The 12,273-nt window shown below is 39.6% G+C and overlaps 1 protein-coding gene across 1 annotated transcript in view; it reads right to left on the bottom strand.

The window, feature by feature from the left end:
- Positions 1–12,273, bottom strand: part of SKAP1 (src kinase associated phosphoprotein 1) — a 281,531-nt gene that overhangs the window by 235,058 nt on the left and 34,200 nt on the right. The window lies entirely within an intron of this gene.

Here is a 12,273-nt window from a genome sequence, read left to right as displayed (position 1 = left end):
CTCCCTACTAAAGCATCAGCTTACATACCCCTGCCCAGAACTTTCCTCTCTCAAATTACCTACTTCTCTCAAATCCAGTCAAAGCTCTCATTTCCAACGTTTGGTTCCATCCAATCTTTTCCAGGTATCTCTCCAATTACTTCCTTGTGCTTAAGAAACCAAATTACCCTTTGGTTCCCAAACATGGCTAAACTTTACCTTCTCTGTATCTTTGTACCTGCTATTTCTGGGTGCCATGTACCTCACCAAAACCCATCCTTTTCAACCCCCAGCCAAGCCATGATGCCATCTCATAGCCCTGAAGGTTTCTCAGATCCCTTCAGCCAGAACTGACTTCTTTCTCTGGGATTTCACAGTACAATCTATGTGTACCTCTTCTAAAGCTTTAGCCACAGTATATCTTGAGTTATAGTTATTTATGCATGCTTTTACATCTTTCCCATTGGGTTGTAAGTTTCTTGGGAATATTTTTGGGGTATCTAATTAAGTAACATGGGTTATATTAGGCACTTTTATGCAGGACAACAATCCTACTAGGTGCATGTATTGTATAATTATTTGGTTTATCCAGCTCAAAAATAAGTTACGGGAAGACTGGAATCTGTGTCATATTCACCACAAAAATGCTTTGCAAATAGTATATGCTCAATAAACACTGAATGAATGAATGAATGAATGAATGAATGAATGAATAAAGTTATACTCTTTGCTTTTTATAAAGAAATTGAGCCTCAAAAGAGTGCTGGCCCAACAATCATACCGCCTGGGTTCAAATCCCAATTCCAGACCCTAACAGTTGTGTAACCTTGAGAAAGTCGGTTACCTCTCTGAATCTGTTTTCTCATCTGCTAAATAGGGATTATTCAATATTCATCTCACACACCTATGGGGAGGATTAAATGGGATAATGTGTGTAAAGCCCTTTGACAACGGGTCTGGCATACAGTGCATGTGCAATGAATGTTGGCTCTGACTGTCATTCTTAAATCACAGATGTTAGAGTCTCTGAAGCCCTCATTCTTCCCAAGGAAAAGGATCCTCTGATGCTTTGATAACCCTCAGTGTACCTAACACTGTTCATTACACATAAAAAGTTGGTTCAACAACTCACTGGCCACTGAATTTCCCAAGCACAGTCATCTTAACCAAAAGTTACAAGAAAACCATTAAACAGGGCTAATGCACATGCATGTGCACTCAAAAGTCTCTTAACCCTCCAGGTGAATTTGTATTTTAAAATAAGGTGATGAGCCTAAATAAATTTCTAAATGGTGAGACTCCAGGTATGTAACAAATTGAAATCAAACATTTCAGACCTTCTATAGAAGATATCTGTGAGCAGTGGTCTACATGCTGGCTCTGGTCATGAGTCTGGCCACTCACTGGCCCAGTAACTTCTTGAAAAACAGGGTTATGTCATGTGTGAGACTGTCTTGATTGCCTGGCATCATTCCCAACAGAGAGTAAACAAAGAGCCAATAAATATTTAAGCAAATTAACTGCTTCCAGTTTGTAATCTTCATCCTGCTCTTAGGTGATTCCATTTCTCTTTATGACCAACATAAAACTCAATCATGGTGACTGATGTTTTGAGAAGGAGGAAATGAGGGGTTTACTCAAGCACCATCACTTTGGGAAACTAGTCCCACAAACCCAAATGTTTTACTAGTCACACAAAGTGTAGATAATCCTTTTCTAATGAAGGATTCATCCTGTGTCAGTTCAGTGCAGCTCAAAGAGATAATATCTAAGAAATGAAAGTTGTTCCCAGTCAGTCATACCTCATCTAATGAAGACCTTGAGAATGAACTTCCTTTATTTAAAAAAAAAAAAACTATTTTTTAGCAAAATCATCATAAATTACTCAAAGGATGGCTGTATTTCATATGGCTCAAAAATAATTTTACTTTCATGTGCATTTATGGATGTATGTTTGTTTTGGCACAGGGTAAAACACCTTCAAATCTTCACAAGAGTGACCCAAGACCATACTACACAATTAAAGCTTAATTTCCTCTTTTGACATCTCTTTTCCCCTCAGTTCCAACTCCTTTCTCACCTGGAAACCAAATACTCTTTGGCTATTAAATCTGTCCCTTTTTAAAATAGGAAAGGCTCTGATCTCAATGACTTAGTATTAAATACATATTCACTGTAGAGTTGGAAAATACAAATAAACAAAAAGGAGAATTTAAAAATCACTCAAACTCCACTTCCTAGAGATTACCATCATTACCATACGTTTTTGGTGGGGTGGGGTACCTGCTGGCTCAGTTGGTAGAGCATGTGACTCATGATCTCAGGGTCTTGAGTTCGAGCCCCATGTTGGGTGTAGAGATTAAATAAATTAACATAAAAAGAACACATTTTGGTGGTTTCTTCAGGCATTTTTCTCTGAGGTTTTATATATATATATATATATATATATATATATATATATATATATATATATATAGTACTTTTTCACTTATAGTATATATCTTATTGCTTCACATCAAGAAATCTTCTATAGCATGCATGATTAAATTATCTTATCTTTTTTTTTTTTTTTTTAAGTTTGCCCTTTCAACAGATTGGATAAACAGAATAAACTGGAACAGGGAGAAACCTGAGACAGAGAACCAGAAAGCAGAATTTTGCAATGCTCTGAGTAAGACTTTATGAAGACTGAAGTTTAGCTAGTGACAAAGGGAAAAGGGAGGACAGATTTAGGATGAAGAATCAATAGGCTTGTTGATGGCTCAGGGACTAAAGACAAAGGAGTCAGGAATGACTCCCAGGATTCTGCCTTGGGGGTGTTAGGTCTAGGGAAATCAGAATTAGGTTTAGGGGTGAGCAGAATAGAAAATAGTGAGTTCAGCTCTAGACACTGCATCAGGATTTTTCTGACTACGAGTAACAGAACACCTAAAGGACATAGGCTTAAATAAACAGAAGTTTATTTTTCTTTTAAAACAAAAGGTCTGAAGACAGGTGATTCCAGGGTTGATACAGGGGCCCAACAATGGCATGAAGGACCTAGGCTCTTCCTGTATTTCTGCTCTAATACCTAAGAGCAGAGTTATGTCTTAAGGTGGCTATTGCATTTAATGTATGCCATCTCCCAAGCATAAGACTGTCCTGTAAGAGGCTATCAGAAGTCTGTCATGGCTTTCAAATCATGATTCATCCCTAGGCTAGTAGGGTTCTGTTGTCAAGGAAGAGTGGAGGGTGCCTGCTGGCTAGGCATCCAGAAGGGTCTGCCTCAGCCATGTAAGCTTTGAGATATCTAAGACACCCAAAAGGAGCTATCCAATATGCTGTCTGAAGCCTTGTGGAGAGATGTGCAGTGGAGCTGCAGAACTGTAGAGGAAGTCATGAAGCTGTGGACATGTGTGCAACTGCCCAAGAAGAATGTGGTGGGGAAAGAGGCAAGACTGAGGGGCAATGGTAAAGAGGGCAGGGCAGGAAAATGAGCCCAAGCAAAAACCTGGGGGGGTGGGAGGGGGAGACAGAGAATATAAAAGAAAGGAAGAAGGAAAATCAGGAGAGACTATTACCATGGGAATTGAGAGAGGGAGAGGATTTTTGGTTTTTGTTTTTAACTTTTGGAGGAAAAGGAAGCTATCAACAGCGTCAGATGCTGCAGAGAGAACAAATAAGACAAAGACTGAAAAGTGTCGTCTAGATGTGGCAATTAAAGAGTTACTGGCACTTTGGTGCTTTGGCAAGAGTAACTTGACAGAAGCAGAGGCAAGACTGTAGAGGAATGAGGAGTGACCAGAGAAGAGGAAACCAGAGTCTAGGCTTCTGTCTGCAAAAAAAGAGATACAGAACAGTAGGGAACCGCTGTGCAGGATGTAATGTTTTTCTTAACATTAGGAGATATTTGAACATATTTCTATGATGAAGGAGACATGTAACAGAGGGGGGAGGAAAGCTAAATTTAAGAAAGAGAGGGTCTCTGGGGCGTAGTGGTAACAGAGGAGGGAAGATAACCGTGTCACTGCTTCAGTCCTCAAACAGCAGGAGGAGGAGCGTGATCTCAAAAGATGACAGAGGGGCAGAGACCTGTAAAGCCACGTAGACACATCTCAAAGGGGAGAGGTTGGGACAAGACTGAATGGGAAAAGTCTAGAAGTGTCAGCAAGGAGTTTGAAGAATGCCAACAGCACTACTGGAAAGTAAGCAAATTGTATTTAACGTTTATTTATTTTTGGGACAGAGAGAGACAGAGCATGAACGGGGGAGGGGCAGAGAGAGAGGGAGACACAGAATCGGAAACAGGCTCCAGGCTCTGAGCCATCAGCCCAGAGCCCGACGCGGGGCTCGAACTCACGGACCGCGAGATCGTGACCTGGCTGAAGTCGGACGCTTAACCGACTGCGCCACCCAGGCGCCCCCGCAAATTGTATTTAAGATGACTGTGAGCAAAACAGTGTCCTGCAGAACAGGTGTGTTTTACAAAGGCAGAGACGGAGATGTAGTGGAGTTTGATTCTAAAAAGACATGGATGCTAAGAAACACAGGGAAAAGGCTAGAAGAGAGGTCATCGGGGGAGGTGAGAGATGGTGGAGACAAAGATATGCAGAACTGAGTAGGCAGTGTGATGACCAGAAGCAGAGGGCTGGTGATGGGTCACACCGATGGTGGAATGACTGGCACCCATGCTCCAGTAGAATGCCAGTGCATGGTCAGCAACCTGGTACCCTTTTACCACAGAACATTAGAGAGATACTATTATAGGAGACTGTACTCCCTAACACTCGGTAAAAAGAAAGCACCCTGGAGTGCCTGGGTGGCTTAGTCGGTTGAACATCCGACTTTGTCTCAGGTCATACTCTCGCGATTTGTGACATTGAGCCAGCCCCTCGTCTGGTTCTGCGCTGACAGTGCAGAGCCTGCTTGAGATTCTCTCTCTCTCCCTGCCCCTCCCCAACTTGCGCGCGCGCGCACACACACACACACACACACACACACACACACACACACACACGCCGCGTGTGTGTGTGTGTGTGTGTGTGCGCGCGCGCGCGCTCTCAAAATAAATCAATTAAAAAAAAAAAAGGCATCCTATCTTTGTTAAAGAATATGTGGGGCTAAAAAATAAAATTAAAAAAAAAAAGAATATGTGGGGCTAGCTACCAAATATTAAATTTTCTAATAAAGAGGGTTTCTTGCTTTAAGGTTTAGCCAAGGACCTAAAAAACCAGTTTCTGGTTTTAACAGTCCCCCTCCCCCATTCATTCAACTCACATTATTTAGCTCACACCACTTGCCAGCGCCATGCTAGAGCTTTTTTTAAAAAAAAATTAACATAAGACCATCCATGCCTTTAAGGAGTTTATAATCTCCAGAAATATGTATTCTGAGTTCTGAGAAAATGAATTTGAAATGAAATTAAACGTATGTGTTAGAGCAGTGCTTCTCAAATGGGACTGTGCATACAAGTAACCTTGGATTTGTATTGGAATGCAGATTCTGATTCAATAGGTCTGATTCAATGGAGCCCGAGAGTTTACATTTCTAACAAGTTTCCAGGTGATGCTGCTGTGGCTGGTCCACGAGCCACACCTGGAGTAATGAAGACTCGAGCAGCAAAGATTCCTTTCTTCCCCATTTCTATTGACTCCGACCTATAAAGTCCTGAGAATCTTCCCTCTTTTCCTTGCTAACTCTCCTGTCCATGCATTTTTCTTAATAAAAAGGGGGGGGGGTAAGAAAACCTCACAAAGGGCTTTTTCTTCCAAGCGACTATTAGCTACACACACTGCTTTCGTGAACATGTCAAACATCTATCTCCTGTGATTAAATACTTCTGTGGAACCGCTTATATTTCACACAGAGCACCTAGATACTCAGTAAAAGAATAAGAGACTGGGAACAGCAATTAATTCTAGTTATGCCATATGGCAGTACAGAACACTGGCTGGAGCCTGAAAACTCCATTTCACAGGAGCCTTACTTATTCTGAATTTTAATCATTGTAGGATCAGCAAACATATGCCTACCAACCTGCTCCATTTACACAAAATTCTAAAGAATAATCACACTGCACACTCAAAAATGATTGGTTTTTCCCACATGGACTTAAAATTTCTCTCCTATTGGATTCTCAAAATAAAGTAGGTGCTGACAGCTCCAGTTTCATTTCCCTTTTAAATAAAATCTTCAAGCAATTCTTTTAATGAATAGAATCCCTGGCTTTTCATTTCATTATCAGCGCACAGTTTTGCACGGGTGAAATTATCTCTGGTTCTGGATTCCCCAGTGCTGGGGTTGGTTCAGGTGCTGGCTCCCCATGCCTGTGGACCCCCTCCATCATCCTGTCAGTGCTGGGACACCCACTCCGCCATACTCTCTCCATTTCACCTCTCTCCAGAATGGAGACATTATCATTTTCAACACACGCTCCACTCCCCTGTCCTCTTAGAGCTAAGATACTTTCATCTCCTGTACATCTAATAATTTCAAGATAAGGACAGAAAAATCAGTTCTTGTTCTGTGAACTTTTGTCTCCAGTGCTTGAGAGACTATCCTAATATCCCCCGAACATGTTTTAGTGATAACATTTACTGCACTAGGGCCAAAATGATTTTCTGCCACTTTCAATTCTAGTTCAATAAAAGAATAAGAGCTTTGTTTCTAACCTCTGTCATTTTTAATACCATAAAGTGATTTTAAAAATGTAAAATTGAGTTCCATTTCCTACTGGACCACCAATCTCATATTAGCTTTCCTTTTATCAAATTTATGAGAAAAGTCAGAAATTGCCTTTCCTTAAAAAAAAATCAAAATTTCAGGATCTCCTGGGCAGAATGCTTGAATTGAATTTTAGCACTCCATAATTGCTGGCCTAGAAGTTTTAAACAAGTATAAAAGTTAGCTACTTATGGCAGAAATAACAAACTAGAGGATTATCCTTTACTTCACTTAGAAAAGCAAAAGTCATAATGCTATTCCTAGAAAATTACATCCTTAAAAATCCCAAATATGTTTATTACATTTCCAAACTGAGGAAGTCTGTGGTTTTCTGAAACCACAGTGAATTAAGTCCATGATTTCTGAATAATATTAATATAATAATTTTTATATTATATTATGAAAATTTTCTAATATGCATAAATATTAAAAGAACTCCATATATACCTACAGCCTAGCCTCTATGACTCACATTTTGTTATATTTGCTTTGTCACATATCCATCCATCCATCCACTCATCCACTCATCCATCTTCTTTTGGATGGATTCCAAAATAAATTAGTATACATTAGACATTAGTATACTCCACCTAATCAATTCAGTATGCATGTATAATTGACTAAACTTCAATATTTGTTACAATTCTTTTAAACCAATAATCTTTGAAAGATGCCAATTCATTTTTTGTAATGGCTAAGTGAACTAAGCAACTAATTACAAATTCTAAATCCTAAATCCTAATCTTTTATTAATTCTATTACTTTGTGTAATTTCTTATACCTCAGTTCTTTCATCAACAAAGGCACAAGGGCACTTAATAGACATGGTAAAAGGTCTCAATTACCAAATTGCAAGATGGACCTTGTGGGTATGGCAGAAGTCACAAATAAGAGAGACGCTCCTCAGTATAACTTAGAGAAATAGCTAATGGAGATTATGCGGACATAAAGTTTTTGGTAAGTTATAATGAGAACCTCAACAAGGCTCACCAACTCAGGAGGGAGTTTGAGTTCGAGCATTAAATAATAATGCATCTCATATAAGCCACACTGTTTCTCCGATACAACAATCTGAAGCCGGACTTTTGAAGACTAGGTCACTCCAGGAACAAATTTGGCAACAAAGTACTGGCATCAAAATGGAGTTTTCTTGGGTTTGCAAAGCTGTGGTATTACTGATTTGTAAACTCCCTAATAATGGACTACAGTAAAAGTTGCCACGGGGAGAGCTGCGCCTTCCTTTATGAGCTGTTTGTTCCCCTACACTGGTCTTCCTTTTTTTTTTTTTTCTTTCAGAGGATTGGCCCTGGAAGGGGCATCCTTTGAAGCCTGAAGAATCAAAGCTATTGCAAAGCACTGCTGAGAGTTTTGAAAGAAATATGAAGAAACTACATTGGACCTGGGGCGATAGGCTGAGATCTTCCCAAACGGGTCAGCAGTAGGTCTGTAAAATATTCCCATTGCCAAGGAGGCGGTGACATCTTGTGTAAATCAAAAACTAAAACCCTAAGAAATCTCATTTCCATTTTAAATGCGTGGGGGTTAAATATGGATATCTAGCACTGGAGAAGTTCCTGTGGGATTGATTTTTTCCCCCCGTCTTCTCTGAGCCCTTTCCTGAGCGTGATAAGTAGGACCGCATTTCATTACCAACCCTGCTAGCACTGCACTTTGGGGAGACTAGATGAGTGTACACAGTGGGGGAGAAGATCCGGCTTCCAAAGAAGATATGATTCACGTGGTGTGATGATAAAAACCCACTTTAGGCCCAACTCATTTTCAGCAGAATTGTGAAATAAAATAAAATCCCAAGGAAATGAAATTTCCTGCATCATTTTCCAAATTAAAAAATCATAGCGACATTATAAAGGAAAATCAAATAGAGGTTTCAAACTTTGGTTGGTAATGTTTGCAGTTTTGTAACACTTGGAAAAAAAAAAAATTCCAAACAATGTGATGAGAGAGGCAACTTTGAAAGACAACATAAGATCGGCATTAGGGGAATCTTCAATTGAATGAGTCAGCGTTAGAAAAATAACATCCGAACAAAGAGTTTGGCTTCTGATGGCTGACCCAGTGCTCTTGTATTTCTCTCCCCTTTGCTCTACTTTCACAAAGTGGATACAGAGTGGGTCTATATCTGAAATAAGAGAAAACAAGCAAATTAGAGAAAACCACAATCCGGAAGGCCCCACAACCACAAGGTCCCTGGAAATCCACAAACAGATGAACGCAGAGAGGCATTTTTTCATTGGCTTTCTATAAGCCGAGGAAATGTGCAGGGCTGGGATAAAAGACTAGCTCCAGATAAAATGAGACTTAAAATCAAGGGAAGATGAAGACAGTGATTTTATACAAATGATCTTTTCACACAATGTATGAATTAAGAAGCTCCATTTATAGACAAATATACAAGCTTCCTGTATTAAAAAAACAGACACAGGATTTTCTGAGACCTTTCAAGACAAATCCATATTAAGTAGATAATAGGAATGTGCCCAAGCGATAATGATAGCTGTAATTCCATCAGGAATAAAGCAAATTTCAGCGACCTCACTGTATGGCTAAGGAGTAGTGCTCAGCTTATTACTCTGATGAGTTAGTCCAATCTAAAGGGTGCAAGTTCAGTTACTTGCCTGCCTCCTAGGTCACATTTCAAAATTCCTTTCACAATAGAACATGTTATTCTGTTTAAAGAGAGCAGTACTCGGAATTTTTATTAAAACTTTTGGAAGGAACAAATTTATTCATCCATGCTTTTGAAAAAACCCACCTATTACTTAGCATGAAAAAATACTATTATATATCAGAGTTACTTATATAAAAATACTTATTTTATAGGATGCCCAAAGAGAGAAGAAGTTTCTGCTCACTACTATCACAATAGCCCAGTGTAAAAGAAACAAAAAATGGATCAATTTAATCTTGGAGCTGGTACCAAACCCAAGATATCCTCACAAGTGAAAGAATACATAGGATTATCATCATCATAACATCAAAAGGCAAGTTATACACTTCAAGGCTGCTTGGGAAGAGCAGAAGGCTTGCTAGGAAAGAACACATACTGAGATGATTTTCCCTTCCAGGTTAAGCCAAGAGACCAGAAGTGGGTAATGTTATATCAGTCTCACCTGCAGAGCATTTCAGACTCAAAGAACAATAAATATAACCCCTCACTGCCACATAAGTATATTCCCCCAAATCTTTTAACACAGTCGTGAAATCTCAACATACACTCACTGAATAACAGAACACTAGTATACAGGAATTTGGCATATAAACGATCAGTTGAGAGCCCTGAAGTTTTGGCGGGGTTTTGTTTCTTTCTTAGTTTAAGGCTGGGAGGCAGGGATGGGACTAGAAAAGGAAAAAATAAATTATCAACCTTTGAGATGTGGTCAAATTATTGCTATGACTTTTGAACCTTTTTTAGAGCTATTGAAACTTAGATGGATGGTATAATTATTTCCTACTCTTTCTTTTCTCTGAGTTGGCACTGAAACTCCAGTGTAAGTAGCAAAATGAAACATTAGAAAGATGTTGTGAGCAAATATCTAAACTTGCAAGCAACACAAATGTATTAATTAATATAACAGCACATTACACCTTAGTTCTCTTTAAGCATGCTTCATTTGAATGTGTTTTCTTTTGGGGTGTTTAAGCTCATTAACCAGCACTTAAGAAGAGTGAAACCCTCTATGTAATTAATGGTAATAGTATTTACGGTATACTATTTTGAAACTTTTAACTCCCAAGAGTTGTATCAGACTAACTTTTTGTCTCTCCTCCTATAAAACAAAGGCCATCCGATGATCATCTTAAGCTAAATCCTACTTTATAGTTAAATCCATGGTAAACCGAAAAGAAACACTTGAAGTTCTCAAAGAAACTGGAATTGTTATTATGATATTCATATTAATGTATCATGTTTCATGCAGAGCTGGACTAGCCACCCACAATGAAACATGTTCAAGATACTCTTCCAGCCTATGCATTAAATGTCCTGGGTTTTGTGGCTTTTTTGCCGTAATCCTGTTACAGAAAGTTATTTCTTGATTTCTTTCCATTTCAATATGCTATAAATCTACCTGTCTCTTTTTGGAACTCCTTTAAGTTTCACAGAAGGAAACAATACTCCAAGTTTGTTTCCATTGGCTCCGGCCTTCACTTCCAACAGTGAGCATAAATGGTTGTTCCAAAACAGGCCATCAAGAGAGAATATGTATGTCCCTACCTTAGTAATAAAAATATTCTATTTTCTTCATTCCTTCCCCCACTCTCAATGTATCCTTGCTGTCAGATGGCCTCCCCTCAATGAAACTTTTAAGAAATGCTCGACTGTTTCGGCAAATGCATGAGACTGCCATCCAGCTTCTACGTGCAGATCGTCTGCTTCATTCCAGGTGTCCCACATCTGGCGCGGATCCTGCAGTGACCAGCGTAATAAAACAGGAGGAGCCTGTGCCTGGCTTTCATCCTAATCATACTCTAAAGAGCTCAGTGAAAACTTGGACTCAGAATGTGAAAGCTGTTAGATTTTAGGGAGAAGGTTTAAATGAGGCAGTTGGAAGAAGAGCAATGAATATCACAGCTCAGGACATGGAATACCACACAAGGGCTCCACTTCTTTGAAAGCACCCATTTTTTCATTTTGTCTTACGTGGCATACATGATCCTTCATTGGTAATACATGTAAGCCAAAAAAACTAGTATGCAGATGGAGATACAGAGACGATTTTTGTTTGTTTTTTAAAATATTTTTTAAATGTTTATTTATTTTTGAGAGAGAGAGAGAGAGAGAGAGAGAGACTGAGTGTGAGCGGGGGAGGGGCAGAGAGAGAGAGGGAGACACAGAATCCAAAGCAGGCTCCAGGCTCTGAGCTGTCAGCACAAAACCTGGTGCAGGGCTCAAACCCACGAACTGCAAGATCATGACCCGAGCTGAAGTCAGACGCTTAACTGACTGAGCCACTCAGGCATGCCTTGTTTGTCTGTTTTTAAGTCTGTGAGGAAAGAGAATGGCCAAGCCACTGGTTCTGGAAAACAGATGAGCACTTGGAGGACACCCACGACTCTGGACACAGCTATCATTTCCTGGGGTCAGTCGGGCTAGACAACAGAAAGGTAGCAAACGGCACATTTTATAATGTGACAGCTGTGACAGTCAGACACTGGGACTTACAGTAATTCCATAGTCATGGCAAACACCACTGAATTCTGAGTCACCCTAAAAATTAGGGCCAACCCTCTAAAGTTTACCAAGAATCAGAGGCAGTGCTCTTTTCACTCCTCTCTACCCTTCTCGTTCTCACGCAGCTCAACTTGAGGAAAGAATTAGAGAAAGTGAACCAAGAAAATAACAATAGAATGGAAAGGTGTGTGTGTGTGTGTGTGTGTGTGTGTGTGTGTGTGTGTGTGTGAAATCTATGTGTGTGTGTATATATACATACAGTATTTATATCCATCTAGTGGCTTTCTCAGATTACCTTGAGATTTTTTTACCCACCTTCAAGCCCTGAAGTGTCAGATCGTAGTTTTAGATAGGTTCCTACCTCTCAAAATGTACCAAACCCTAAAATATAATTGGCTTAA

Source organism: Puma concolor, chromosome E1 (genome assembly GCF_028749965.1).
Source record: "Puma concolor isolate L17-30 chromosome E1, mPumCon1.1.hap2, whole genome shotgun sequence".
Classification (NCBI taxonomy): domain Eukaryota; kingdom Metazoa; phylum Chordata; class Mammalia; order Carnivora; family Felidae; genus Puma; species Puma concolor.
Note: the sequence above shows the minus strand (reverse complement) of the source record. Positions and strands in the feature narration are given on the sequence as shown.